Source organism: Trachypithecus francoisi, unplaced genomic scaffold (assembly GCF_009764315.1).
Source record: "Trachypithecus francoisi isolate TF-2019V2 unplaced genomic scaffold, Tfra_2.0 Lachesis_group4, whole genome shotgun sequence".
Lineage (NCBI taxonomy): Eukaryota > Metazoa > Chordata > Mammalia > Primates > Cercopithecidae > Trachypithecus > Trachypithecus francoisi.
Window position 1 is genome coordinate 126289142 of NW_022681469.1, and position 27945 is coordinate 126317086.

Genomic DNA, 27945 nt, shown 5'->3' on the forward strand with positions numbered 1-27945 from the left:
GAGATCTGGCCACTGCACTCCAGTCCGGGCGACAGAGCGAGACTCCGCCTCAAAAAAAAAAAAAAAAGAATTCATATTGGAGGGAAACCCTACAGATGTGAGGAATGTGGCAAAGCCTTTCACTGGTCCTCAAACCTTAGTAGACATAAGAGAATTCATACTGGCCGGGCGCGGTGGCTCAAGCCTGTAATCCCAGCACTTTGGGAGGCCGAGACGGGCGGATCACGAGGTCAGGAGATCGAGACCATCCTGGCTAACACGGTGAAACCCCGTCTCTACTAAAAATACAAAAACTAGCCGGGCGAGGTGGCGGGCGCCTGTAGTCCCAGCTACTCAGGAGGCTGAGGCAGGAGAATGGTGTAAACCCGGGAGGCGGAGCTTGCAGTGAGCTGAGATCCGGCCACTGTACTCCAGCCCGGGTGACAGAGCAAGACTCCGTCTCAAAAAAAAAAAAAAAAAAAAAAAGGAATTCATACTGGAGACAAACCCTTCACATGTAAAGGATGTGGCAAAGCCTTTAGCCGGTCCTCAGCCCTTAAGAAACATAACCAAATTCATACCGGAGAGAACCCTACACATGTGAAGAATGTGGCAAAGCCTTTAGGCGCTCCTCAACACTTACTAACCACAAGAGAATTCATACTGGAGAGAGACCCTACAAATGTGAAGAATGTGGCAAAGCCTTTAGCTTTGCCTCAACCCTCACTGACCACAAGAGAATTCATACTAGAGAGAGATCCTACACATGTGAAGAATGTGGCAAAGCCTTTAACTGCGCCTCCAGCCTTATGCAACATAAGAATTCATACTGGAGAGAAACCCTACACATGTGAAGAATGTGGCCAAGCCTTTAGGTGCTCCTCGACCCTCACTGACCACAAGAGAATTCATACTGGAGAGAGACCCTACACAAGTGAAGAATGTGGCAAAGCCTTTAGCTTTGCCTCAACCCTCACTGACCACAAGAGAATTCATACTAGAGAGAGACCCTACACGTGTGAAGAATGTGGCAAAGCCTTTAACTGCTCCTCAACCCTTAAGAAGCATAAGAGAATTCACACTGGAGAGAAACCCTACAAATGTGAAGAATGTGGCAGAGCTTTTACATGGCATTCAAATTTTGCTACACATAGGACACGTCATACTGCAGAGAAACCCTACAAATGTGAATAATGTGGCAAAGTCCACCCTCAGGCCTTATAATACATAAAATAATTTATACTGGAAAAAAAAACACTACAAGTGTAGAGAATGTGGTCAGGCCTTTAACCAGTTCCAACCCTTAATTGAACATAAGAGAATTCATATTGGATGAAAATCTTATAAATGTAAGTAACAAAACCTTTGACTAACGCTTAAACTTAATAAACCTAAGAGAATTTATTGAAAAAAGAATTTTTTTGAGATGGAGTCTCACTTTGTCACCCAGGCTGGAGTGCAGTGGCATGATCTCACCTCACTGCTACCTCTTCCTTCTGGGTTCAAGTGATTCTCCTGCCTCAGCCTCCTGAGTAGCTGGGATTACAGGCGCACACCACCACACTGGCTGATTTTTTATTTTTAGTAGAGACGGGGTTTTGCCATGTTGGCTAGCCTGGTCTCGAACTCCTGACCTCAGGTGATCCATCTGCCTCAGCCTCCCAAAGCCTAAGAGAATTTATATTAGACCCTAGAAAGGTAAAAAATATGACAAAACCTTTAAGCACACTCAGGCCTTACACAATATCTTATAATTCATTCTAGAGAGAAACCCTACAAAAGCAAAGAATGTGGTAAAGCTTTTAACTAGTCTTGAACCCTTATTATACATAAGATAATTAATACTGAAGAGAAACCCTACAATAAGGAATATGGCAATGTTGTTAAAAAGTCCTCAAACCTGAACAAATGTAAGGTAATTAATACTGGAGAGAACCACTGCAATTGTAGAAAAAAATGTGGCAAAGCCTTCAACTGGTTCTCCATCCTAATTAATTTAAAAATTTTATACTGGAGAGAAACTCCACATACATAAAAAATGTGACAGAGCGTTTAACCACACCTCAAACTTTTCTAAAAAAGAGAAATCATGCTGGTGAGAAACTCTAGAAATGTGTTCAGTGTGGCAAGGCCTTTAAATGGTAGTCATATGTTATGGTAGGTAAGATAATTTATACTGAAGACAACTCCTACAAATATGAAGAATGTGGCAAAACTTAACAAATTCTCATATGACACAGGAAAGCATTTCTACTAGAGAAAAATTGTACAAAGAATGTGAAAAGTCATTAATATCAGCTCACATCTTAGTATCAAAGTTTATACTTAATAAAAGCATTACAGGTCAGGTGTGTTGGCTCATGCTTGTAATTCCAGCACTTTGGGAGGCCAAGATTGGTGGATCATGAGGTCAGGAGTTCAAGACCAGCCTGACCAATATGGTGAAACCCCATTTTTACTAAAAATACAAAAATTAGCCAGGCATGGTGGCATGCACCTGTAATCCCAGCTACTCGGGAGGCTGAGGCAGGAGAATTGCTTGAACCTGGGAGGCGGAGGTTGCAGTGAACCTAAATAGAGCTGCTACACTGCAGCCTGGGTGACAGAGCAAGACTCCATCTCAAAAAAACAAAAAAAAGCATTGTAAATGTGATTACTGTAAAAAGATTTCAGAAAATGTAGGCCTTTAAAGTAAAAACTATTCTGAAGATATACAAACATAGAGGATTGTTGTACCTTTACTTGTATTATAGATTTTATTGTACATGTTTTATATTAAAGGAAAAATCTGAAGCAGTTAAACTGGTGAAGCAGACACCAGTTTATACTAAATTCTTTTTGCAGGTCTAGTAAATGGGGAAAATATATTTAATCAAAAATTGTCTACATAAACATTTGAGGATTCACAGTAAAAAGAATAAAGGCACTGAAATTTCAGACATTACACTAAATCAGTGTTGAGTGTAAAAGAGATCCAAATATATTTTTTAAAAAGTATATTTTTTTGGAGATTTATAATTATCTTTGAGGTTATGCTTCTTTTTCTGTAAAACAAAATTACGTCTTCTGAAAAGCAAATAATAATGTAACTCAAGTCTCAGATTACTTCGTGTTGATTCTTCCCATTGTTTAAGTATTTCATCAATTGTTGCATCAGAGATATGAGAGATTGTTTTTTTCAATGTACATTTATGTAATAAAATGCAATAAATTTAAAAAATGTTTGACGATTATGTGTGATCTTAATTTTTAATTAAACAAAGTTGTTTTTAATGTGTTAAAACTATTGTGGTTTGAATGAAGTGGAAATTTACCATCAACATTAATGTGTCCCATTTTACTTAAGGTTCTAAGTGAACAATGGTGACAATATACTATTTGGTAATGTAGGGGAATGACATCTCTAGTAATCTCTCTTTTGCCAGTGTTTTTTGTTTGTTTGTTTTGAGATGGAGTCTTGCTCTGTTGCCCAGGCTGGAGTGCAGTGGCATGATCTTCACTCACTGCAACCTCCACCTCCTGAGTCCAAGCGATTCTCCTGCCTCAGCCTGCCAAGTAGCTGGGACTACAGGCATGCGCCACCATACCTGGCTAATTTTTGTATGTTTTATTAGAGACGGGGTTTCACCATGTTGGCCAAGCTGGTCTTGAACTCCTGACCTCAGGTGATCCACCCACCTCGGTGCCCTAAAGTGCTGGAATTATAGGCGTGAGCCACCACACCTGGCCCTCCAGTGGTTTTAAGCTGTAAATAAGTTGAATAATTTTGTTCTCATAGGTCAAGTTTGTATTCTTATTTACCTTATTTTGATTTTTTAAAATGTGGGTAATTGTGTGGCATACACACTTACGGCATATATGAGATATTTAAACATGGACATACATTATTTAATTATCACAGCAGAGTAAATGAGGTATTCGTCACCTTGAGCATATATTTATCCTTTGTATTACAAACATTCCCATTATATAGCTTTAGTTATTTCAATATGTGAAATTGAATTATTAACCACAGGGTCATTTTATGATCATAAAAGTTACATGAGTATAATTAATATCCATACATTTCTGAGTCTTGATTAAATAGTTTTAAAAGTTTGTTTTATATGTTTTTTGTACATGTGGCCTCTCTGCTGACAAAAAAAAAAAAAACACAGACTTTTAGTTTTGATTTACATAGAGTTACATATGCAAATATATTACTCTAAAGATATATCAGCCAGGCACAGTGGCTCACACCTGTAATCTCGAAACCCCATCTCTACTAAAAATACAAAAAATTAGCTGGGCGTGGTGGTGCGTGCCTGTATTCCCAGCTACTAGGAAGGCTGAGGCAGGAGAATCGCTTGATCCTGGGATACAGAGGTTGCAGTGAGCCGAGATGCCACCACTGCACTCCAGCCTGGATGACAGAGCAAGACACTGTTTAAAAATTTTTTTAAAAAGGTATACCTTACACATAAGAAAGTTATGTAGCAAGTGAGTGTGTTTGCGTGTGAGTTTGTATGCATTTCACAATTGAACAATATTGAAGCAAAAAAGATTATTTTAATAAGGTGGATAATTAACGAGAAACAGGAAACCTCAGAGATTCTCAAAAAAAAAAATTATATTCTCTGCCTTGTATTGAATGCATTAGTGTAAAATCTTATCCCACCCAAATCTTATATCAAATTGTAATCCCCACGTGTCAAGGGAGGGACTTGATGGGAGGTGATTGGAACATGGGGGTAGTATTCCTCCATGCTATTTTTGATAGTAATTGAGTTCTCAAAAGATCTGATGGTTTTATAAGTGGTGTTTTTTTCTGCTCTCCCTCTCTCCTGCTGCCTAGTCAAGAAGGTACTTGCTTATCCTTCACCTTCTACCATAATTGTAGATTTCCTAGACCTCTCAAACCATGCAGAATTGTAAGTTAAACCTCCTTTCTGTATAAATTATCCATTCTCTGGTAGTATCTTCATAGTAGTGTGAAAACAGACTAATACAGAAAATTAATACTGGGAGTCTGGGGCACTGCTACAAAGATAATTGAAAATGTGGAAGGGACTTTGGATCTGGGTAATAGGTGGAGGTTGAAACAGTTTAGAGGGCTCAGAAAAAGACAAAAAAATGTGGGAAAGTTTGGAACTTCCTAGAGACTTGTTGAATGCTTTTGACCAAAATACTAATAGTGATATGGATGATAAAGTCCAGGCTGAGGTTGTCTCAGATGGAGATGAGAAACTTATGTTTAAAATGGAAGCAGAACATAAAAGTTTGGAAAATTTGCAACCTGACCATGAAGTAGAACATAAAACCCCATTTTTTGGAAAGAAATTCAAGCCACTGCAGAAAATTGCAAAAGTAAAGAGAAGCTGAATGTTAATAACCAAGACTATGGGGAAAATGTCTTCAGGTCATGTCAAAGATCTGAGACAGGTCCTTCTATCACAGGCCAGGAGCCATAGGAGGAAACAATGGTTCCATGGTTGAGGCCCAGGGCCCCACTCCTCTATGAAGCCTTGGGACTTGGTGCCCTGCATCCCAGCTGCTCCAGATCCAGCTGTGGCTAAAAAGAGCCAAGGTACAGCTTGGGTTATTTCTTCAGAAAGGGCAATCCTCAAGCCTTGGTGGCTTCCATGTGGTGTTGGGCATGCGAGTGCATATAAGACAAAAGTTGAGCTCTAGGAACCTCTGCCTAGATTTCAGAGGATGTATAAAAATGCCTGGATGTTCAGGCAGAAGTCTTCTACAGGGGAAGAGCCCTCATGGAGAACCTGTGATAGGGCAATGCAGAAGGGAAATGTGGGGTTGGAGCCCTCACACAGAGTCCCCACTGAAGCTGCCTGCTGGAACTGTGAGAAGGCCACTATAATCCAGACCCCAGAATGACAGATCCACTATGAGCTTGCACTGTGCGTGTGGAAAAGCCACAGGCACTCAATTCCAGTCCATGAAGGAACTTCCCAAAATCATGAGAGCCCACCCCTTGCATCAGCATGGCCCACATGTGAGACATGGAGTCAAATGAGATCATCTCAGAGCTTTAAGATTTAGTGACTGCCCCATTGGAATTCAAACTTGCATGGGGCCTGTAGCTCCTTGGTTTTGGCCAATTTATCCCATTTGAAATGGGAGAATTTATCTAATACCTGTACCCCCATTGTATCTTGGAAGTTACTAACTCACTTTTGATTTACAGGCTCATAGGTAGCAGGGACTTGCCTTGTCTCAAATGACACTTTGGACTTAGACTTTTGGGTTAATGCTAAAATGAATTAAGACTTTGGCGGACGGTTGGGAAAGCATGTTTGGTTTTGAAATATAAAAAGGACATGAATTTCGAAGGAGCCAGGGGCAGAATGATACTCATGGTGTTCTCATGATAGTAAGTGAGTTCTCATGAGATCAGATGGTTTTGTAAGTGGTAATTTTTCCTGCTCTCCTTAGCCTAACAAAGAAGATACCTACTTCTCCTTCACCTTCTGCTATCATTGTAAGGTTCTTGAGGCCTCCCCAGCCATGCTGACCTGTGAGTCAAATTAACCTCTTTTCTTTATAATTTACCTAGTCTTTGGTGTGTCCTTACAGCAGTGTGAGAATGGACTAATAGACACAGTAACTTAATAACAAAGATATCATTATTATTCTCAATATATAAAGAAAGAAACAGAGCCAGTGAGAAATAAATTCCTCACAATAGCAGAGCCAGTATTAAAATACAAACAACTTTGACTCCAGAGATAATACTCTTGAATACAACAATAAAAACACTTCAGACAGAAAATAAGTTACCTTTAACATCCGTTCTTAAAAATTTAACAAAAATGAAAATAGATACATTTGTATTGTTATATATGTATATGTGTGAATGTATATTATAAATAAGGAATACTTCATGTAAGCCAGAAAAATATAATTATTTTAACAAATAAAATTGAAAAGCAGTTCAATTAATTATTGTTTGCAGATGATATCTTTGTTTACTTAGAAAGACAACAAAAGCAACTGAAAGGCGATTTTAGAAATCTATTCAGGTGGGTAGGCAAAATTCTCAGATGACCCTCAGATTTCCACTTCCATGCACACCTGCTGTGTAATCCTTTTCTCTTGAGTGTAAGAAAATGTGTGACTGTGGCAGGACATTATTCATGTAATTAGGTTATTAATGTATTGGCTTCCTGTTTATCATAAAAGAGATTATCTTGATTAGACTAAACTTAATCAGAGGTACTTTTAAGAGAAAGAGCACATCATAGAAAAACAGCCCTGCTTCCCTGAAATTAATCAAACTTCTTGGTAAGTGATGTCATAAACTGTTTATGGTGGCCACATGGAAAGGGATATATTTGTATATTGTCTCCATTTCTGCCTTCAACATGTTGCTTTCAATAGCGAGAATAGGAGGATCTCATGGCAGAGGAAAAAGAAGGGATCTCATTTATGCAAGAAACAATCACCCTTCATCTGGGACAGCTTAAGAAAAACAGACCAGAACATGACCACATCGATGGAAACAAAGGCAACTTGGTTGAAAGGGCTCACTGGCATTATGAAGCAATGTCTACACAGCTGAAGTAAATGACCAGCCTCTGGGATACCAATCGTCTACCAACAAGGCTGTATTCCTTCTCATTCTGATCAAATTAGCATTTCTGCACCATTATGGCAACTCAGTTTTGCATAATTCATGACAAAAATACCAGCAGGGTGCGGTGGCTCATGCCCGTTATCCCAGCACTTTGGGAGGGTGAGGCAGGCGGATCACCAGAGTTAGTGAGTTCAAGACCAGACTGATGAACATGGAGAAACCCCATTGCTACTAAAAATACAGAATTAGCCAAGAATGGCGGTGCATGCCTGTAATCCCTGCTATTCAAGAGACTGAGGCAGAAGAACTGCTTGAACCTGGTAGAAAAAGGTTGTGGTGAGCCAAGATTGCGCCATTTCACTGCAGCCTGGGCAACAAGGGTGAAACTCCATTCCCCGCCCCCCACCCCCCAAAAAAAGAAAAAAAAAATGCAGACCAGTGAGTGCTATCCTAGATTTGAATTTATCATGAAAAAGCATAGCCAATTATTTAATTTCAACATTGGAAAATGTTGAAAAATTAGTGAATTTATAAATAATCTGATTTTCTAATTTTAGAGTATTCTACTATATTGTAATACAATATTGAACTTTGATCACCTTAACATGAATATTTCTTTTTTTTTTTTTTTTTTTTTTTTGAGACGGAGTCTCGCTCTGCCGCCCAGGCTGGAGTGCAGTGGCCGGATCTCGGCTCACTGCAAGCTCCGCCTCCCGGGTTCACGCCATTCTCCTGCCTCAGCCTCCCGAGTAGCTGGGACTACAGGCGCCCTCCACGTCGCCCGGCTAGTTTTTTGTATTTTTAGTAGAGACGGGGTTTCACCATGTTACCCAGGATGGTCTCGATCTCCTGACCTCGTGATCCGCCCGTCTCGGCCTCCCAAACCGCCCGGCCAACATGAATATTTCTTGAATGCATAAATTATTATGTAGTTTCTCTTTTACATTAACGCAATAAGACAAATAGACCAAACAATTAGAGAAAACATTTGAAATAAAATAAAAGTCATCAGATCCACATTTTTAAATGGCTTGGCATAACTGCTATGTTCTTTCAAAGAAGCAAAGACAAGATTTTGGCTTAGACCAATTATTAAGTCCTTGATCTTTTGAAATCTAATATCCTGGCTAAAAAATTAGAAAGGAATATTTTTTAGGTGGCTGCCTAGAGTGTCCAAGGCAATATGAGAAGAATTTTCATAGTTAAGCAAGAAAATGCATACTACATACACACATTTCTCTTATTTGCTTTCACATTGAAAGGTTAGAAATTGCAAATGTAGTCCCTCAATTTAGGGTAAATTAACAAAAAACTCATGTTTCAGCTTAGCATGTTATTGTATGAAACTTATAGGTAACAGATGTCATTATCTGCAAAAAAAAAAAAAAAAAAAAATAGTATGGCTAGATTCAGTAACTATCTAGCCAAGCAAATGATAGACCAATTAGATTAAGATCCTAGCAGGTGCATGTAGAAAGCATTTATGTGCGATGATGTGACCCTCCCCCAAACACCTTTTTCTGCCTCCTTACAGAGATCCCAATTTTTCCTGAATGACTCAGTTTGAATACTGGGAACTGAGAGTGCTCAGTGTCCAGAGTTGATTACTGGGAACAGAGTTAACACATTTCTTCTATATTATGAAGACATTTTATGAATCTTACTCTGCCTCGGAAAGCCTTTTTTTTTTTTTTTTTTCTCGAAGTTTCACTCTTGTTGCCCAGACTGGAGTGCAATGGCGGGATCTTAGCTCAACTCAAACTCCGTCTCCCAGGTTCAACCCAGTCTCCTGCCTCAGCCTCCTGAGTAGCTGGGATTACAGGCATGTGCCACCATGCCTGACTAATTTTGTATTTTTAGTAGAGACAGCGTTTCACCGTGCTGGCGGCCAGGCTGGTCTTGAACTCCCAACCTCAGGTGATCTGCCTACCTCAGCCTCCCAAAAGGTTGGGATTACAGACGTGAGCCACCATGCCCGGCCTATTTTATTTTTTTAGACAGACTCACTCTGTCACACAGGCTGGAGTGCAGTGGTGTGATGTCAGCTCACTGCAACTTCCGCCTCCTGGGTTCAAGCAATTCTCCTGCCTCTGCCTCCCACGTAGCTGGGATTGCTGGCATGTGCCACCACGTCCGGCTAATTTTTGTACATTTATTTATTTATTTATTTATTTAGATGGAGTCTTGCTCTGTTGCCCAGGCTGAAGTGCAGTGGCGCGATCTCAGCTCACTGCCACCTCTACCTCCCAGGTTCAAGCAATTCTCCTGACTCAGGCTCCTGAGTAGCTGGGATTACAGGTGCTTGCCACTATGCCTGGCTCAGTTTTGTATTTTTAGTAGAGACAGGGTTTCACCATGTTGGCCAGGCTGGTCTCAAACTCCTGACCTCAGGTGATCCACCCGCCTCGGCCTCCCAAAGTGCTGGGATTACAGGCGTGAGCCACCACACCCAGCCTAATTTTTGTACTTTTAGTAGATATGGCGTTTCACCATGGTGGCCAGGCTGATTACAAACTCCTGACCTCAAGTGATCTGCCCGCCTCTGCCTCTCAAGGTGCTGGGATTACAAGCATGAGCCACTGTGCCCGGCTAATTTTTTCTAATATCAAAGGAATCACCAGGGTCTTCCCTTTCTTTTGATTCATTTATTTTCTTGGTTCTGAAATTTTTTTTAAATATGGAATGCTTCATGAATTTGTGTGTCGTCCTTTCACAGGGACCATGCTCATCTTCTCCATGTCATGTCAATTTTAGTATGTGTGCTGCCATAGTGAGCACTGGTTCTGGATTGATTGATTGATTTGTTTATTTTTGAGATGGGATTTCACTGTGTCTTCCAGGTCAGAATACAGTGGCATAATAATGGGTCACTGCAACCTTCACTTTTTAGGGTTCAAGCAATCCTCCCGCCCGGGCCTCCCAAAGTGTTGAGATTACAGGCATGAGCCACACTATGCCCAGCCTAGAATTTTTAACTGCTCACTTTGATGCCTGGTTTTGGTTGTACTAGACACTCCCACTACTTTTTTCTTTAAAAATTACTGGTTTGTTCAGCTCCTTAAAAGGATCTTTGGTGTTTTATACATCAAAATATGTGAGGCCAGGCATGGTGGCTCAGGCCTGTAATCCCATCTATTTGGAAGGCCAAGATGCGAGGATCACTCTAGGCCAAGAGTTTGAGACCAGACTGGGTAACATAGTGAAACCCCCATCTCTACAGGAAAAAAAAAAAAAAAAAACCTGGGTGTGGTGGTGCAAATCTGTAGTCCTAGATACTTGGGAGGCTGAAGCAGAAGAACTACTTGAGCCTGAGAGTTTGAGGCTGCAGTGAGCTATGATCATGCCACTGCACTCCAACTGGGATGACTGAGTGAGACCCGGCCTCAAAAATAAATAAATAAAATAAAATAGACAATAGAATTTTCTGAGCTTTTTACCCTTTCCACAGGTTATAGGCGCCTGCGAGAAATAGTGTTACAGGTAGACATTTTTCATTGCAATATAACTGGGATACCTTTTCTAACCATGTTATTGTGCAGACAGAGAATGAAAAGTCAGTCGGCTGGGGCTATAGCAGGAATTCAGGCATTGTGCAAATGGCTCAATTTGAAGGGCCTTTTTTTTCTTTCTTTTTTTTTTTTTTGAGACAGAGTCTTGCTCTGTTGCCCAGGCTAGAGTGCAGTAGGGCAATCTCGACTCACTGCCCCCTCAGCCTCCCAGGTTCAAGCGATTCTTATGCCTCAGCCTCCCGAGTAGCTGCGATTACAGGTGCATGCCACCATGCCCAGCTAATTTTTGTATTTTTAGTAGAGACGGGGTTTCACCATTTGGCCAGGCTGGTCTTGAACTCCTGATCTCAAGTGATCCTCCAACCTCGGCCTCCCAAAGTGCTGACATCACAGGCGTGAGCCACCATTCCTGGCCGATACCCTCCTCTTAAGTCTGGCTCAAACCTGCTAGTTTGCTTCTTTTTTGTTTTTTGTTTTTTGTTTTTCCCAATGAGACAAGGTCTGCTTTGTCCTCCAGGCTGGAATGCAGTGGTGTGATAGTTCACTGCAGCCTCAACCTCCTGAGCTCAAGAGAGCCTCCTGCCTCAGCCTCTTGAGTAACTGGGACCACAGTCACATGCCATCAGTCCCAATTAATTTTCTGTAAAGGCAGGGTCTTCCTATATTGCCTAGGCTGGTCTTGAACTTCTGGCCTCAAATGATCTTCTCACTTCAGCCTCCCAAAGTGCTGAGATTACAGGCATGAGCCACTGTGTCCAGCAAGAAATAAGAAGGTTTAATTTATTGGTGTGAGCTGGCCAGTTGGCTGTGCAGAGAGCTGCTGATGTGAGTGGGTTCAGGGCCAGGGTGAGAAGCCATGATCCTTACGAGCTCCTCTGCACCTCCACCTTCTGGAAAAGGGCAGGGTCCCCTCAGTCAGACTCTCCACCGGCTCTCGGTGGGCCTGACTCAACACACTTCTGACTTGTTGTCATTGTGGTTCCTGGTTTGTGGCACTAAGCATATTATTATTATTATTATTATATTATTATTATTATTATTATTATTTTGAGTCAGAGTCTTACTCTGTTGCCCAGGCTGGAGTGTAGTTGTGCAATCTCAGCTCATTGCAACCTTGACCTTCCTCGTTTCAGCAATCCTTCTGCCTCAGCCTCCCAAGTAGCTGGGATCACAGGAGCCCACCACCAAACTCAGCTAATTTTTGTATTATTATTATTTTTTAGAGATACTAGGTATCCCTATATTGCCCAGGCTGGTCTTGAACTCCTGGGTGATCCTCCCACCTCAGCTTCCCAAAGTGCTGAAAGTTACAAATGTCAGTCATCACAATCTGGACAGAGTTTTTTAAAAATCAAATTGAGATTTTATTTCAAAATTTAAACAAGATTTTAATATGTTTAAATTAGGCCAGGTGTAGTGGCTTACGCCTGTAATCCTAGCAGTTTGGGAGACTGAGGCGGGAAGATTACCTGAGGTCAGGAGTTCAAGACCAGCCTGGCCAACATGGTGAAACCCTGTTTCTACTAAAAATACAAAATTTCTGGGCCAGGCATGGTGGCAAGTTCCTGTAATTCCAGCACTTTGAGAGGCTGAGGCAGGAAGATTGCAAAGTCAGGAGTCTGAGACCAGCCTGGCCAACATAGTGAAACCCCATCTTTACTAAAAATACAAAAAATTAGCTGGGCGTGCTGGTGGGAGCCTGTAATCCCAGCTACTTCGGAGGCTGATGCATGAGAATCGCTTGCACCTGGGAGGTGGAGGTTGCAGTGAGCCAAAGTTGTGCCACTACACTGCAGCCTGGGTGACAGAGCAAAAGTTTCAAAAAAAAAAAAAAAAAAGAAAGCGAAGGAAGGAAGGGAGGAAGGAAGGAAGGAAGGAAGGAAGGAAGGAAGGAAGGAAGGAAGGAAAGAAAGAAAAAATAAAATTATGAAAACTGTCTCTTGAATATATGGGCACCTCCTGAAGAGGGAGTTGGTTAAGGGGAGGCCCTGGCAGGTGGGCTAGGCTATCCTGGCAGGGCAGGAGCTGGGACTTCAGTGTATCTGGTGTCTGGACCACAACGGTGCCCTTTGTCACAAGTACCCATCTGCATCCACTAACTTACATGGGGGAACCTGGGGGAAAACCAGTGATATGGTTTGTCTGTGTCCCCACCCAAATCTCATCTTGAAATTTAGCTCCTATAATCCCCACGTGTTGTGGAAGGGACCCAGTAGGAGGTAATTGAATCATGGGAGTAGGTTTTTCCCCTGCTATTCTCATGCCAGTGAATAAGTCTCGAGATCTGGTGGTGTTATAATTTATAACAGGAGGGCAAAGTGAACATGTGAGATTCCCCCACTCCTGAGTGGGAGACTCTAGGCTGGCAGCCTGACCCTTGCGTGGGTCCCTGTTGATCAGCTCCTGGAGGACCTTATTTTCTCTCCAACCTGGGGATTCCCTAGGACATAAATTTCCTAGATAAGCCTAGGAAGGGATGAGTGGCCCAGCTATGTAATAAGGTATGCCTTGACCCCAGGAGGGGTGATGTGGTGTGGATAATGACTCCTCCAATAGAGCCATGACCTAATCCACAGAACTGGGGAATGTTACCTTACATGACAAAAAGGACTCTGGGGATGTGCTTAAGTCAAGGACCTTGAGATGGAGAGATTATCCTGGAATATCCAGTGGGCTCCATGTCATCATAAGGGCTCTTAGAAGAGGGTGGCAGGTGAGTCAGAGTCAGAGCAGAGGTCATGTGATGATGAAAGTGGAGGCTGAAGAGGGAGGAAAGTGCTACAAACCTAGGAATGAAGGTTCCCCCAGGAGTTGGAGAAGTCAGGGAAACTGATTCTCCCCTTAGAGCTTCCAGAAGGAATAGGCCCTGCCAACCCTTCAACTGTAACCCAGTGAGACTGACCACAGACTTCAGACTTCCAGGAATGTAAAATGACAGATGTGTGGCCTGTTAGGAACCAGGCCACACAGCGGGAGAACAGTGCAGTTTCATCTATATTTACAGCCACTCTCTCTTGCTCACATTACGGCCTGAGCTCCACCTCCTGTCAGATCAGCTGTGGCATTAGATTCTCATAGGAGTGTGAACCCTGTTGTCAACTTAGCATGTGAGGGATCTAGGTTGCATGCTCTTTATGAGAGTCTAATGCCTGAAGATCTGTCACTGTCTCCCATCACCCCCAGATGGGACCATCCAGTTGCAGGAAAACAAGCTCAGGGCTCCCATTGATTCTACACGATGGTGAGTTGTAGAATTATTTTCTTACATATTACAATGTAATAATAAGAGAAATAAAGTACATGATAAATGTAATGCTGGCTGGGCACAGTGTCTCACATCTGTAATCCCAGCACTTTGAGAGGCTGAGGTGGGCGGATCACTTGAGCTCATGAGTTTGAGACCAGCCTGGGCAACATGGCAAAACCCCATCCCTACAAAAATACAGAAAATACACACACAAAAAAGTAATGCACTAGAATCATCCCAAAACTATCCATCCCCTCAACCCACAATGGTCCATGGAAAAATTATCTTCCACGAAACTGGTCCCTGGTGCCAAAAAGTTAGGGACTGCTGTTTTAAAGCCACTGTGTTTGTGCTCATGTGTTACAGTAGTCCTGCAAATGTAATCCATGTGGACAGGACCTGGACTTCTTCCTCTTTTCCACCAGAGCTGGTTCTTTATTTTCCTTTCCTGCTTTACTCAAATCCAGGAAAAGTCAACCAGAGGCAACTGAGAACTTGTACTTGTCTGGTCTAACGAGCTCAGATTCAGGTAATGACAGCCAGCTCTACTGCTTAGGTACTGGCTGACGTCAACCTCCCTCCCCTGTAAGGACAGAACTTATTCTATACCCTTAAGCTCCATTTGCTCTCTGACTGCTGGCCTGGACTTGTGAGAAACGTCTGTGCAGCCCCTACCCAGGCCACATAAGCACAAACACAGTGACTTTAAAACAGCAGTCCCTAACCTTTTGGCACCAGGGACTGGTTTTGTGGAAGACAATTTTTCCACGGACCATTGTGGGTGGGGGGTGGATGGTTTTGGGATGATTCTAGTGGATTACTTTTTTGTTGATGTTGTATTTTCTGTATTCCGCTTTCTGCTTCCCCTTCTCCCTCTGGTTTCCCAGGACTCTTATTCATGTGGTCCAGAGATGCTGGATGCTGAGTAGCAATAGAAGAACTTTGAGATAATTCAATAGACCGAGGCCAACTAGAAAGAGTCTGCAATCCACCAGACCATTCACATCTGGAGTACAAGATGCAGGAGCATGTCAGGGAAGTAAAGCCCATGAAAAAGTGTGACTCTGGAAAGCAGACCAGACTCAGTGTGCTGGTGAATATTGAGTGTCAACTTGTTTGGACTAAAGGAAGCAAAGTATTATTCCTGTGTGTGTCTGTGAGGGTGTTGCCAAAGGAGATTAACATTTGAGTCAGTGGACTGGGAGAGGCAGACCCACCCTCAAGTCTGGGTGGGCACCATCTAATCACCTGCCAGCGTGGCTAGAATAAAGCAGCCAGAGGAGCCAGGAAGGACTAGACTTGCTGAGTCTTCCGGCCTCCATCTTTCTCTCCTGCTGGATACTTCCTGCCCTCAAAAATCAGACTACAAGTCCTTCAGCTTGTGGACTTACACCAGGGGTTTGCCAGGGGCTCTCAGGTCTTTGGCCACAGACTGAAGGCTGCACTGTCAGCTTCCCTACTTTTGAGGTTTGGGGACTTGGACTGACTTCCTTGCTCCTCGGCTTACAGACGGCCTATTGTCGGACTTCACCTTGTGATCGTGTGAGTCAATTCTCCTTGATAAAATCCCCTTCATGTATACATCTATTCTATGAATCCTATCCCTCTAGAGAACCCTCATTAATACACCGAGGATTGGCTACTTGGAAAAGGAGGAAGAAAGGCAAGATCTGGGTACTCTGCTAAGCTGTGGTCAGCACATAGCCCAGGATCCCAGCCTTTAATGCGGCCTAGAATAGAACAAGCAGCTATGGAGCCCTCAACTCCAGAAGCTTGTCCAGAAAGCCTACTGCTAGTTCTTTTTGGGAGCTACTAAGCCATGGGTCTTGATGCTTGAGACACCCATTGCCAGGCAAGTGGAATCAGGGGTCAGGGGCTTGGAGAAAGGAGATATGGGCAGGATCTAGCCCTGGAAGACTGGGAAGGAGGCCCAGAACCAGGCACTGGGAACAACATAGCAGGAAGCAACCAAACCCCTTCCTCCATTCTTTAGTCTGTCTCTTGGTCCTCCACTTGAAACACATGCCTCCTTGCCAAGCCTCAAGCATGCCAATCACAATCCTGCCACAGGGCCTTTGCACAGGCTGGTGGGGATCTGCCTAAATGCTCTTTCCCCATAGAGCAGCTAAAAAATGGAGGAGGAAGGAGTAGGAACCAACTCCAAGAGCCTGGGAGTGGATCTCAAAGTAGAAACCAGTCATCATAAAATGTGGTTGCTAAGGTCAGAGCAAGATGAGGAAAAAGACCAGATTGATGGTTGAGAGCTGGGGCCCTTGTCTGCAGGGAGGAGGGTTCCCAGGGTGGGGCAGGTAGAGAGGAAATGGGCTTGGAGGGATATGAGGCCAGGGATCCTGGTGAGCCCTGAACTTCCCTTCATCCTGATTATACCTCCATGACTGTGGTTTAGTCCTAAAAATGCAAAGAGAGGGCTGGAAAAGATGGCTCACACCTGTGTTTTGGGAGGCTGAGGTGGGAGGATTGCTTGAGCCCAGGTATTCATGACAAGCCTAGGCAATGTAGTGAGACCTTATCTCTAAACAAATTTTTAAAAATTAGCCAGGTGTAGTGCTATATACCTGTATTCCCAGCTACTTGGGAGACAGAGGTTGGAGAATTGCTTGAGCCCAAGAGTTGGAGGCTGCAGCAAGCTATGATTGCACCACTGCACTCCAGCCTGGGTGACATAATAAAGCTCTGTCTCTAAGAACAAAAATGCAAACAGGAAGAATGAGATCATACCTAACACTGGTTTTTCCAGGACTGCTGTCATCAATAAAGTGGACTGGATCTGATTATGGAGCTCTTCCCTTTGGTAAGCAATAATTAAATACCTATGATGCACAGGACCATCATGCTAGAGCTGAAGACATGTAACCCATCCATTCACTTATTTATTCATTAGTCCATAAATAATTACTGAGCATCTTCTATGCATCAGGTACCAGTTTAGGTGCTTCAGTTTATTAGTCTGTTCTCATGCTGCTGGTAAAGACATACCTGAAACTGGGTAATTTATAAAGAAAAAGAGGTTTAATGGACTCACAGCTCTACGTGGCTGGGGAGCTTTCATAATCATGGCAGAAGGCAAAAGGCATGTCTCACATGGCAGCAGGCAAGAGAGAGCTTGTGCATGGAAACTCCCCTTTATAAAACCATCAGATATCTTTAGAATTATTCACTGTTATGAGAACAGCATGGGAAAGACCCGCCATGATTAAATTACCTTCCACTGGGCCCTTCCCATGATACATGGGAATTACAGGAACTACAATTCAAGATGAAATTTGGATGGGGACACCGCCAAACCATATCACTGGGATATGTCTGTGAGCAAAATAAAGATTTCCATTCACAAGGAGCTTACAGGGTGAGTAGAGAGAGAGAATAAATCTCTACTTAAAACAATAAGTATAAATATAATACATTTTTATAATATGATAAAAGTAATAAAGGTAAATTATTTAATATATAATGTAAAAATGCAATAAATATAGTAAATAAATTCATGTGTGATAAATTATACTGGGTAACATAAAAAGCACAGCAGGGTAATAGGGGTGAGGTGCCATTTTAAATATGGTAGACAGGTTAGGCCTTGCTGAGAAAGTGACATTTGAGGAAAGTCTAAACAGTGGTGAGCAATCCAGGTGGAAGAGCATTTACACAGATTCACCAGCCTTTGCAAAGGCTTTAGCCCCCTAAATGTTTATTAAAAATCACTGATAAAAGGTAGATTGATTAATAGGAGAAAAGGCATACAAATGTATTAACATGTGTACACAAGAGCCTTCAGAATAAAGACCCAACCTCCCAGTGAGTTACAGAAGATTGTATGCCATCTTGGCAGAGAGCAATGGCTCATGCTTGTAATCCTAGCGCTTTGGGAAGCCCAGGCAGGAGGATTGCTTGAGGTCAGGAGTTCAAGACCAGAAGCTTATAGACCATTTTGAAGTTACAGAAAGAATGGGGCCTTGGATCTGGGTAAAAACAGGTTATGGGAAAGGAGCAGGGAGAATTCTGTTAAAGGGATTACTAGGGAGAGTAAATCGATTGGGGAACTTGTAAATAGTTATCTTTGGAATTTTTTTTTATTATTATACTTTAAGTTCTAGGGTACATGTGCACAATGTGCAGGTTTGTTACACATGTATACATGTGCCATGTTGGTGTGATGCACCCATTAACTTGTCATTTACATTAGGTATATCTCCTAATGCTATACCTTCCCCTCCCCCTCCCCACAATAGGACCCAGTGTGTGATGCTCCCCTTCCTGTGTCCAAGTGATCTCATTGTTCAATTCCCACCTATGAGTGAGAACATGCGGTATTTGGTTTTCTGTTCTTGCAATAGTTTGCTGAGAATGATGGTTTCCAGCTGCATCCATGTCCCTACAAAGGACATGAACTCATCCTTTTTTATGGCTGCATAGTATTCCATGGTGTATATATGCCACATTTTCTTAATCCAGTCTGTCACTGATGGACATTTGGGTTGATTCCAAGCCTTTGCTGTTGTGAATAGTGCCGCAATAAACATACATGTGTATGTGTCTTTATAACAGCATGAGTTATAATCCTTTGGGTATATACCCAGTAGTGGGATGGCTGGGTCAAATGGTATTTCTAGTTCTAGATCCTTGAGGAATTGCCACACTGTTTTCCAAAATGGTTGAACTAGTTTCTCTCCACGTGATAGTCTGAAATATGGCCTTGTGAGATGAGAAAGACCTGACCATCCCCCAGCCCAACACCCGTAAAGGGTCTGTGCTGAGGTGGATTAGTAAAAGAGGAAAGCCTCTTGCAGTTGAAATAGAGGAAGGCCACTGTCTCCTGCCTGCCCCTGGGAACTGAATGTCTTGGTATAAAACCCAATTGTACATTTGTTCAATTCTGAGATAGGAGAAAAACTGCCCTATGGCGGGAGGCGAGACATGTTGGCAGCAATGCTGCTTTGTTATTCTTTACTCCACTGAGATGTTTGGGTGGAGAGAAACATAAATCTGGCCTACGTGCACATCCAGGCATAGTACCTTCCCTTGAATTTAATTATGACGTAGATTCTTTTGCTCACATGTTTTCTTGCTGACCTTCTCCCTATTATCACCCTGCTCTCCTACCGCATTCCACTTGCTGAGATAATGAAAATAATAATCGATAAAAACTGAGGGAACTCAGAGACGGGTGCCAGTGCAGGTCCTTCGTATGCTGAGTACCGGTCTCCTGGGCCCACTGCTGTTTCTCTATACTTTGTCTCTGTGTCTTCTTTCTTTTCTCAGTCTCTCGTCCCACCTGACGAGATATACCCACAGGTGTGGCGGGGCAGGCCACCCCTTCATCAGCTCACTGCAGGGTGTACAAGAAGCATGGTGCCAGCATCTGCTTCTGGTGAGAGCCTCAGGAAGCTTCCATTCATGGCAGAAGGTGAAGGAGAACCAACCCTTCACCTAAATGGTGGGAGAGAAAGGAAGAGAGAGGGGAGGAGGTGCCAGGCTCTTTTTAACAATCAGTACTCCCAGGAACTGGCAGAGTGAGAACTTGTTTATTATGGCTGGGACAGCACCAAGACATTCATCAGGGATCCAACCCTGATGACCAAATCACCTCCCATTAGGCCCCACTTTCAACACTGGGTATCACATTTCAACATGAGATTTGGAGGGGACAAATATCCAAATTATGTCAGGGGGGTTCTTGCTAAACTGACTTAGCAGGGTTCTTGCTAAAACTGGATTGTATAAGAAAGTGCACAGACAGGCCTAGCAGAAGATTCAAAGGCCTAACTGAAATTTGGCCCAGCAAAGAGTCTTTGTCAGGGCAGGGAATGCCCTGAGATCGTTTTACAGGCCCAGTACTTGCGAAAGGAGAAGGGGAAGGAAGGGAGATGGGGTGGCAAGAGTCTGAGATAGTGGTGGTACTATGAGACTATCTGAGCAAGTTAGGCCGGGCACGGTGGCTCAAGCCTGTAATCCCAGCACTTTGGAGGCCGAGACGGGCGGATCACAGGTCAGGAGATCGAGACCATCCTGGCCAACACGGTGAAACCCCGTCTCTACTAAAAATACAAAAACTAGCCGGGCGAGGTGGCAGGCGCCTGTAGTCCCAGCTACTCGGGAGGCTGAGGCAGGAGAATGGTGTGAACCCGGAGGCGGAGCTTGCAGTGAGCTGAGATCCGGCCACTGCACTCCAGTCCGGGCGACAGAGCAAGACTCTGCCTCAAAAAAAAAAAAAAAAAAAAAGAGAATATCTGAGCAAGTTGAATGGGGACCTCTAGGGCAGAGAGACATCCCAGAGAGGTATCCCATGTTGAGTGGGACTGGCCAGGCACTGGTGCCTTTCCAAGCTAGTCACTGACTGGGCACTGTCTGGGAAGACTGTGGTCTCAGCTCAACTGCTAAAGTGGAGGCTGATGTCTAACTGCACTCTTTGTAGTTGAATGGCAAATTCATTCTTGTAAAGAGATCTGAGAAGCATATCCAAGGCTTCTTTTTTTTTTTTTTTTTTTTTTTTTAATGAAGAGCCATGGCTGGGCATGGTAGCTCACATCTATAATCCCAGCACTTTGGGAGGTCAAGGAGGGAAGACGGCTTGAAGCCAGGAGTTTGAGACCACATGGGCAATGTAACCAACACATCTCTACAAAAAGTAAAAATTTGCCCAGCATGGTGATGCCTATTTTTAGTCCTGCTACTTGGGAGGCTGAGGAGGGAGGATCACTTAAGCCTAGGAGTTTGAGGGTGCAGTGAGCTGTGATCACAGCACTGAACTCCATCCTGGGCAAAGAGTAAGATCCTATAAAAAATGAGAGAGAGAGAGAGAGAGAGAGAGAGAGAGAGAGAGAGAGAGAGAAGGGAGGGAGGGAAGAGGGAGGGAGGGAGGGAAAGAAAATGGATGGAAGGAAGAAAGAAGGAAAGAAGGAAGGAAAAAGAGAAAAGACGAAAAAGAAGGAGGGAGGGAGGAAGGAAGGAAGGAAGGAAGAAGAGAAAGAAAAAGGAAGGAGGGAGGGAGGAAGGAAGGAAGGAAAGAAGGGAGAGAGAGAAGAAAGAAAGGAAGAAAGAAAGAAAGAAAGAAAGAAAGAGAAAGAAAGATGGAAGGAAGGAAGGGAGGAATGAAAGGAAGGAAGGAAGGAAGAAAGAAAAGAAAGAGAGAAGAAAGAGAAGAAAGAAAGAAAGAAAGAAAGAAAGAAAGAAAGAAAGAAAGAAAGAAAGAAAGAAATGAACTAGGGGTAGGGTCAGGTGCGGGGGCTCACACCTGTAATCTTAACACTTTGGGAGGCCGAGGCAGGAGGATCCCTTGAGCACAGGAGTTTAAGACCAGCCTGAGCAACATAAGGAGACCCTGTCTCTATAAAAATAAATAAATAAATAACATATGTAAATTTAAAAAACAAAAGGGCCAGGGTAAAACCATCTCTAATGTTTCAATGCAAGCTGCATGTATCTCTTCATAAGCATTTTAATTGTGTGAACATTTCAAGCATGAGCATAAAGAACTCCCCATTTTTCCTTGAAGCTAAGACATGCTTCACCTCAGCATATGAATGCATTTCACCAGGGTTGATGTCCTGGGCCTACGTGCCACTGTGAGTTGGCGAAGTTAGAGACCCAGTGACAAGACCCAGGAAAGCTCTGAACACACACAGATGAAGAGTGAGCTCAGAGCTGCCTGCCACCTGAGGAGAGGTTGGGGCTCCAGGGAGAAGCTGGCGAGTGGGTGCTTCTCACTTCCCAGGAAGGGCCTCACACCTGCCTCATCAGTCCTCTCTGGGCTCCTTTCCAGGTCCAACAGTCGAGGACGTCTTAAGATCCTCACTGTTTCCTGACTTGCCATTTAGGTTTTACGAAATTAGATGTAAGAAAACACATCTTGCTCTTATTTTTTTTTAAGCTGATGCCTTTGAAGATGGGGTTTAGGAAGAGGCTGCATGGTCCCTGAGCCAAAATGTTACAGCAAAGGAGTACCAGTCTAGACACCAAGAGGGGGTTCTTGGATCTCACGCAAGAAAGAATTCAGGACAAGTCCATAAAGTGAAAGCAAATTTATTAGGAAAGTAAGGAATTAAAAGAATGGCTATTCCATAGAGAGAGCAGACCGGAGGGCTGCTGGTTACTCATTTTTACGGTTATTTCTTGATTATATGCTAAACAAGGGCCCCCCCTTTTAGACCATATAGGGTAATTTCCTGATGTTGCCATGGCATTTGTAAGCTGTCACGGCACTGGTGGGAGTGTAGCAGTGAGGACGACCAGAGGTCACTCTTGTGGCTATCTTGGTTTTGGTGGGTTTTGGCCGGCTTCTTTACTGCAACCTGTTTTATCAGCAAGGTCTTTATGACCTGTATCTTGTGCCGACCTCCTATCTCATCCTGTGACTTAGAATGCCTTTATCATCTGGGAATGAGACCAGTAGGTCTCAGCCTCATGTTACCCAGCTTCTATTCAAGATGGATTTGCTCTGGTTCAAATGCCTCTGACAATAGCCTTGCAATGAAGAAAGAGTTTGATTGATGCAAGTCTGGCTACTCCACATGGAAAATTGAGTTGTTACTCAGATCCATCTCTCTGAGCATTTGGGGGCTAGGATTTTCCAAAGGTAGTTTGGGGGAAGGTGGGGGTGGCTAGGCAATGGGTGCTTGCTGTTGAATGGTTGGAGGCATCATTATAGGGGTGTAGAAAATGGTCTTCCTGCACACAGAGTCACTTATGGGAAGGGACACTGGAGTGGTTGAGGTTGGTGGGTCCAGGAGGAGCCATCTGTAGTCAGAAATGCAAAAAACCTGAGAAGATATCTCAAAAGGCCAATCTTAGGTTCTGTAATAGTCACGTTATCTGCAGGAGTAATTGGGGAGGTTGCATATCTTGTGACCTCTGGAATAATGGCTGGCAATTGTTTATGTCTACACCTTAGCAGGAATCAGGCTCCACTCATCTTCCTAGCCTGGCGGTCTCTCACTGGCTTTATGAAAGTGGTTGAGTTTTGGTCAAGGGCTATTAATCATTTAAACTATAAACTCAGTGTCTCCCAAAGTTAGCTTGGTCTAAATCCAGGAATGATTAAGAGCAGGTTGAAGGCCAAAGGCAAGGTGAGGGTTGGCCAGGCCAGATCTCCTTCACTGCTGTAATTTTCTAACTGATATAATTTTTGCAAAGGCAGTTTCAGTGAGGTTGAGCTAAGTTTAAAGGTAAAAACAAGAAAAAAAAATAGGTAAATGAAGCTAAACTTGGGTAATGAATAAAATATATTCCAAGTTAACTGTTCCAGAGTGCCACAACCTGGGACTCAACGTTAGCATTTCTGTCAACTGTAACTGTGGTTTCCATGTTGTCAGTGAACAGTTTCCTGGTAGTGAAATTTACCCTTGGATAACTAGCTGTTTCCACATGTTCATGGCCTGTGTAGAAGACTTGGATAGTCACACGCATCTGAAATTCCTATGCAGTCATAAGGTAGAGGCAGTTGTTTTACATATTTCATTGCTCAGATAAATAAGTTGATTAGCAGGGCATGGCATCATGAACCTGTGGTTCCAACTTCTTAAGAGGCTGAGGCAGGAGGATCACTTCCGCCTGGGAGTTCGAGTCCAGCCTGGACAATATAGTGAGATCCTGTCTCTTAACACAATAAATAAATAAGTTGATCTCGTGTCTACATGTGGATTTGGGAGCTGGTGAATGAACATGAGTTTGCTTAGAACACATTTCCTCCCATCATGGCACTTTGATCTGGCTGAAGACAGGAGGGTGAAATACACAAGGTCCAGAGGCTGAAGAAATTACAGTGCATTTGTAGAAATGCTAATGACTTACAGTGGATGGAGCACAGGGCTTGGAGAGACATGTTCCCAGAGCGAGCAGAGCCAGGAGGTCTTTGCGCAGCCAGTGAGGAGCCTCGGCTCAATCTTGGGAAGAGTGGGAAGCTCTACAGGGCTTTAAGTGGGCAATGACACCATCAGCTTCGCTTGTGGAAAGGCCACTGGCAGAAGCGCAGAGAGGTCGAGTTGGAGTGGAAAACTGTTAGAGGGTTTTAGAAATAATCCAGGCGAGAGAATGATGGTGAACTCAATTAAGGTGGACGGGGAGGCAAGTTCACTGCGTTGAGAGCAAGGAAACAAAATAGGGTAGAAACAAGAGCGTGAACCACAGCTGCGGGCAAAGCCAGCAGGGGGTTTGCAAAGAAACAGGCTCAGCTTCTGAGGCAAGACCCACAGAGACCTGTTGTGATAGAATCTCTTAAAAATTTTTCTTTTCAAATATCTAATTGACAAAGTTCAAATTGAAGGAGCATGGAGAATTTCACACCCAAATATGGCCACCTGGTATAATATATATTTTGAAAAACCCTTTGAAATCTACAGGCCTTGGAAAAGACTTTTCCCTTATCCTCATAAAGATCAGATGGACCCACCAAGAAGAACAATTGCTTTATCCTTCTCTTCTCTTCTATCTCGTTATCTATTTCAGGAAAGGAAAGGAAGAATGTAGCCAGACTGGCCTAATTATTTTACAAAATAATGCCTGCCTCCCGGCTTCATTCAGCTTCCCAAGAGAACCCATTTATAAGTCAATCTTTGTTCCCAGCTTCCATTCATTCTCCCAAATACCCATGCATTTTTATCTTGGTAATCATTTAATGCTCCTCAATTGAATTACCTATATTTCCCATCTCTTTTAACATTTAAAGATTAATTAATGATTTCATGCCCCACAACAGAATAACCCATAACCCCTTACGAAAGGAGGTTTTGTAACCGCCCAGTGGGGTCACCTTGCCTGCTGCCTAGACAGAGCCGATTTATAAAGACAGGAATTGCAATGGAGAAAGAGTAATTCATGAAGAGCCGGCTGTGCAGGAGACCAGAGTTTTGTTATTACTCAAATCAGTCTCCCCGAAAACTCCGGGGATTAGAGTTTTTAAGGACTTTTTAGTGGATGGGGGGGAAGCCAGTGAGCCAGGAGTGCTGATGGATCAGGGGTGAAATCAAAGGGAGTCAAAGCTGTTTTTTTGTGCTGAGTCAGTTCCTGGGGGCCACAAGATCAGATGAGCCAGTTAATCCATCTGGGTGGGGACAGCTGATCCACCAAGTGCAGGGTCTGCCAAATATATCTCAAGTAGTGGTCTTAGGAGCAGTTTAGGGAGTGTCAGAATCTTGTAGCTTCCAGCTGCATGACTCCTAAACCATAATTTCTAATCTTGTGCTAATTTTAGTCCTACGAAGGCATTCTAGTCCCCAGGCAAGAAGGAGGTCTGCTTTGGGAAAGGATTGTTATCATCTTTGTTTTAAACCATAAGCTAAGTTTCTCCCAAAGTTAGTTCAGCCTACACCCAGAAATGAACAAGGACAGCTTGGAGGTAAGAAGCAAGATGGAGTCGGTTAAATTAGATCTCTTTCACTGTCTCAGTCATAGTTTTGCAAAGGTGGTTTCAGTTCTCCTTGTCTCTCCCTTTCACTCTTTCCCTCCCTCTCTCCCTTTCTTTTCTGAGTGCATCAAATATAATTCACCAATATACGTAGTAAAGAGAACGCAAGAGGAGTGATTCCCAAACCTGAGCAAGCATCAGAGTCACTCGGAGGGCTTGTTAAGAGAGATGGCTGGGTCCCAACTTCAGAAAGCCTGACTCAGTAGGTCTAGGGTGGAGCTGAGAATTTGCATTTTCCCAGGTGACAAGACTGCTGGCTCAGGGATTACATTTTAAGAACTCTGCTCTGGAGTATAAAAGATCCACTGCCCAGCCTGCAGACAGAACTCCTCCTCCTACCCCCATTTTACACAGGTGAACACCTCACTCATTTTTATAAGTTTCCAGAAAATGAAATTCTACAGTCAAGTAATTATATTATATATAATTATATATTATATATAATAATTTGTTAAACACTTACCAAATGTCAAGTGAACTAAATTCCATAGGCAGGAGGCTCTTCTGATTCCAGGTTCCTGTACTGCAGGTTAAACTCACTGATGCTTAAGAAGGAACCTCCCTTTGCCTCTCAGTGCTGAGAGTGGGACTCAGGTGTGACTGAGGCTGGGGATATTGAGTGATGGAAATGATGTAATTGTCACCCACTGACTTCTTAGCCACAGTCAGTTCTGGGAGCATTGGTTTTAGGATTTTGGTTTACTTGCTTCCAAAGTATCCATAGAAGCCAAGAATCATGGACTTGCATATCTGGATAGGAATCTAGATATTGATTCACCTCTCTTCACACAGAAACATTCACCTTTGTCTTGGTTTTCTGCTACAATCCTTCATTAGCCCCTGTCTACAATACCACAGCTTTCATAAAGTCTTCCCAATACCCAGAAGGAGATGGGCTCATTCTCTCTTCTGTGTCTTCATTGCATTACCCCCTTTATGATATGTCTACAGAGAAAAAAGCAAGTAAATGCCAGCTTTTGGAGAATTCTTACAAACTTAGTATGATGACTTTATTTGATAGGATAGAAAACTTAGGCCTAAGGAGAAAATTAGAATGTTAAGGACACCTCCACTCACGTTTATCACAGCACTGTTCACAATCGCAAAGACATGGAATCAACACAGGTGCCCATCAACAGAGGGTTGGATAAAGAAAATGTGGTATATATACACCATGGAATACTACACAGCCATAAAAAGAATGAAATCGGGTTTGTTTTGTTTTGCAGCAATATGAATGCAGCTGGAAGCTATTTTCCTAAGTGAATTAATGCAGAAACAGAAAAACCAAATAACAGGCTGGGCGCGGTGGCTTATGCCTGTAATCCCAGCACTTTGGGAGGCAAAGGCGGGCAGATCACGAGGTCAGGAGTTCAAGACCAGCCTGACCAATATGGTGAAACCTCGTCTCTACTTAAAATACAAAAATTAGTCGGGCATGGTGATACGCGCCTGTGATCCCAACTACTCAGGAGGATGAGGCAGAAGAATCGCTTGAACCCAGGAGATGGAGGTTGCAGTGAGCCAAGATCACACCACTGTGATCCAGCCTGGTGACAGAGTGAGACTCCATCTCAAAAAAAGAAAGAAAGAAAGAAAGAAAGAAAAAAGAAAGAAAGAAAGAGAAAGAAAAAAGAAAGAAAACCAAATACCACATGTTCTCACTTATAAGCAGAAGCTAAACATGGGGTGCACGTAAACATAAAGATGGGAACAATAGAGACTGTGGACTACGGGGTGGGGAGAAAGGGAACAAGGGTGAAAAAACTACCTGTTGTACTATGTTCACTACTTGGGTGATGGGATCATGACAAATCCAATCCTCAGTATCACACAATACACCCATGTAACAAACCTGAACATGTTGTAGCCTTCCTTGGATCTGCAACTTCCTTCTAACAATGTATTGGTTATTGAGTGATCAATGGATTGTTGCCAAATAGTTTGTAGAAATGATGGTTCAGAGAAAAGAGCATTAAATACAGAGTCAGGAGACTGGAGTGGGGTCCCCATCTTTGACGACATTACTTATGGCCAGGTGCAGTGGCTCGCACCTGTAATCCCAGCACTTTGGGAGGCTGAGGTCGGCAGATCGCCTGAGGTCAGGAGTTTGAGACCAGCCTGGCCAACATGGTGAAACCTCGTCTCTACTAAAAATACAAACATTAGTCAGGTGTGATGGCAGGTGCCTGTAATCCCAGCTACTCTGGGGACTGAGGCA

At 43.2% G+C, this 27945-nt stretch overlaps 1 protein-coding gene and 1 non-coding gene across 13 annotated transcripts in view; both read right to left on the minus strand.

Annotated features, from left to right (window-relative positions):
* The window catches only part of RABGEF1 (RAB guanine nucleotide exchange factor 1), a 1203668-nt gene that overhangs the window by 102857 nt on the left and 1072866 nt on the right, over positions 1–27945 (minus strand). The window lies entirely within an intron of this gene.
* Positions 10224–10330, minus strand: LOC117073802. Its single transcript, XR_004433369.1, has one exon. It is a non-coding gene; the product is annotated as a U6 spliceosomal RNA (small nuclear RNA).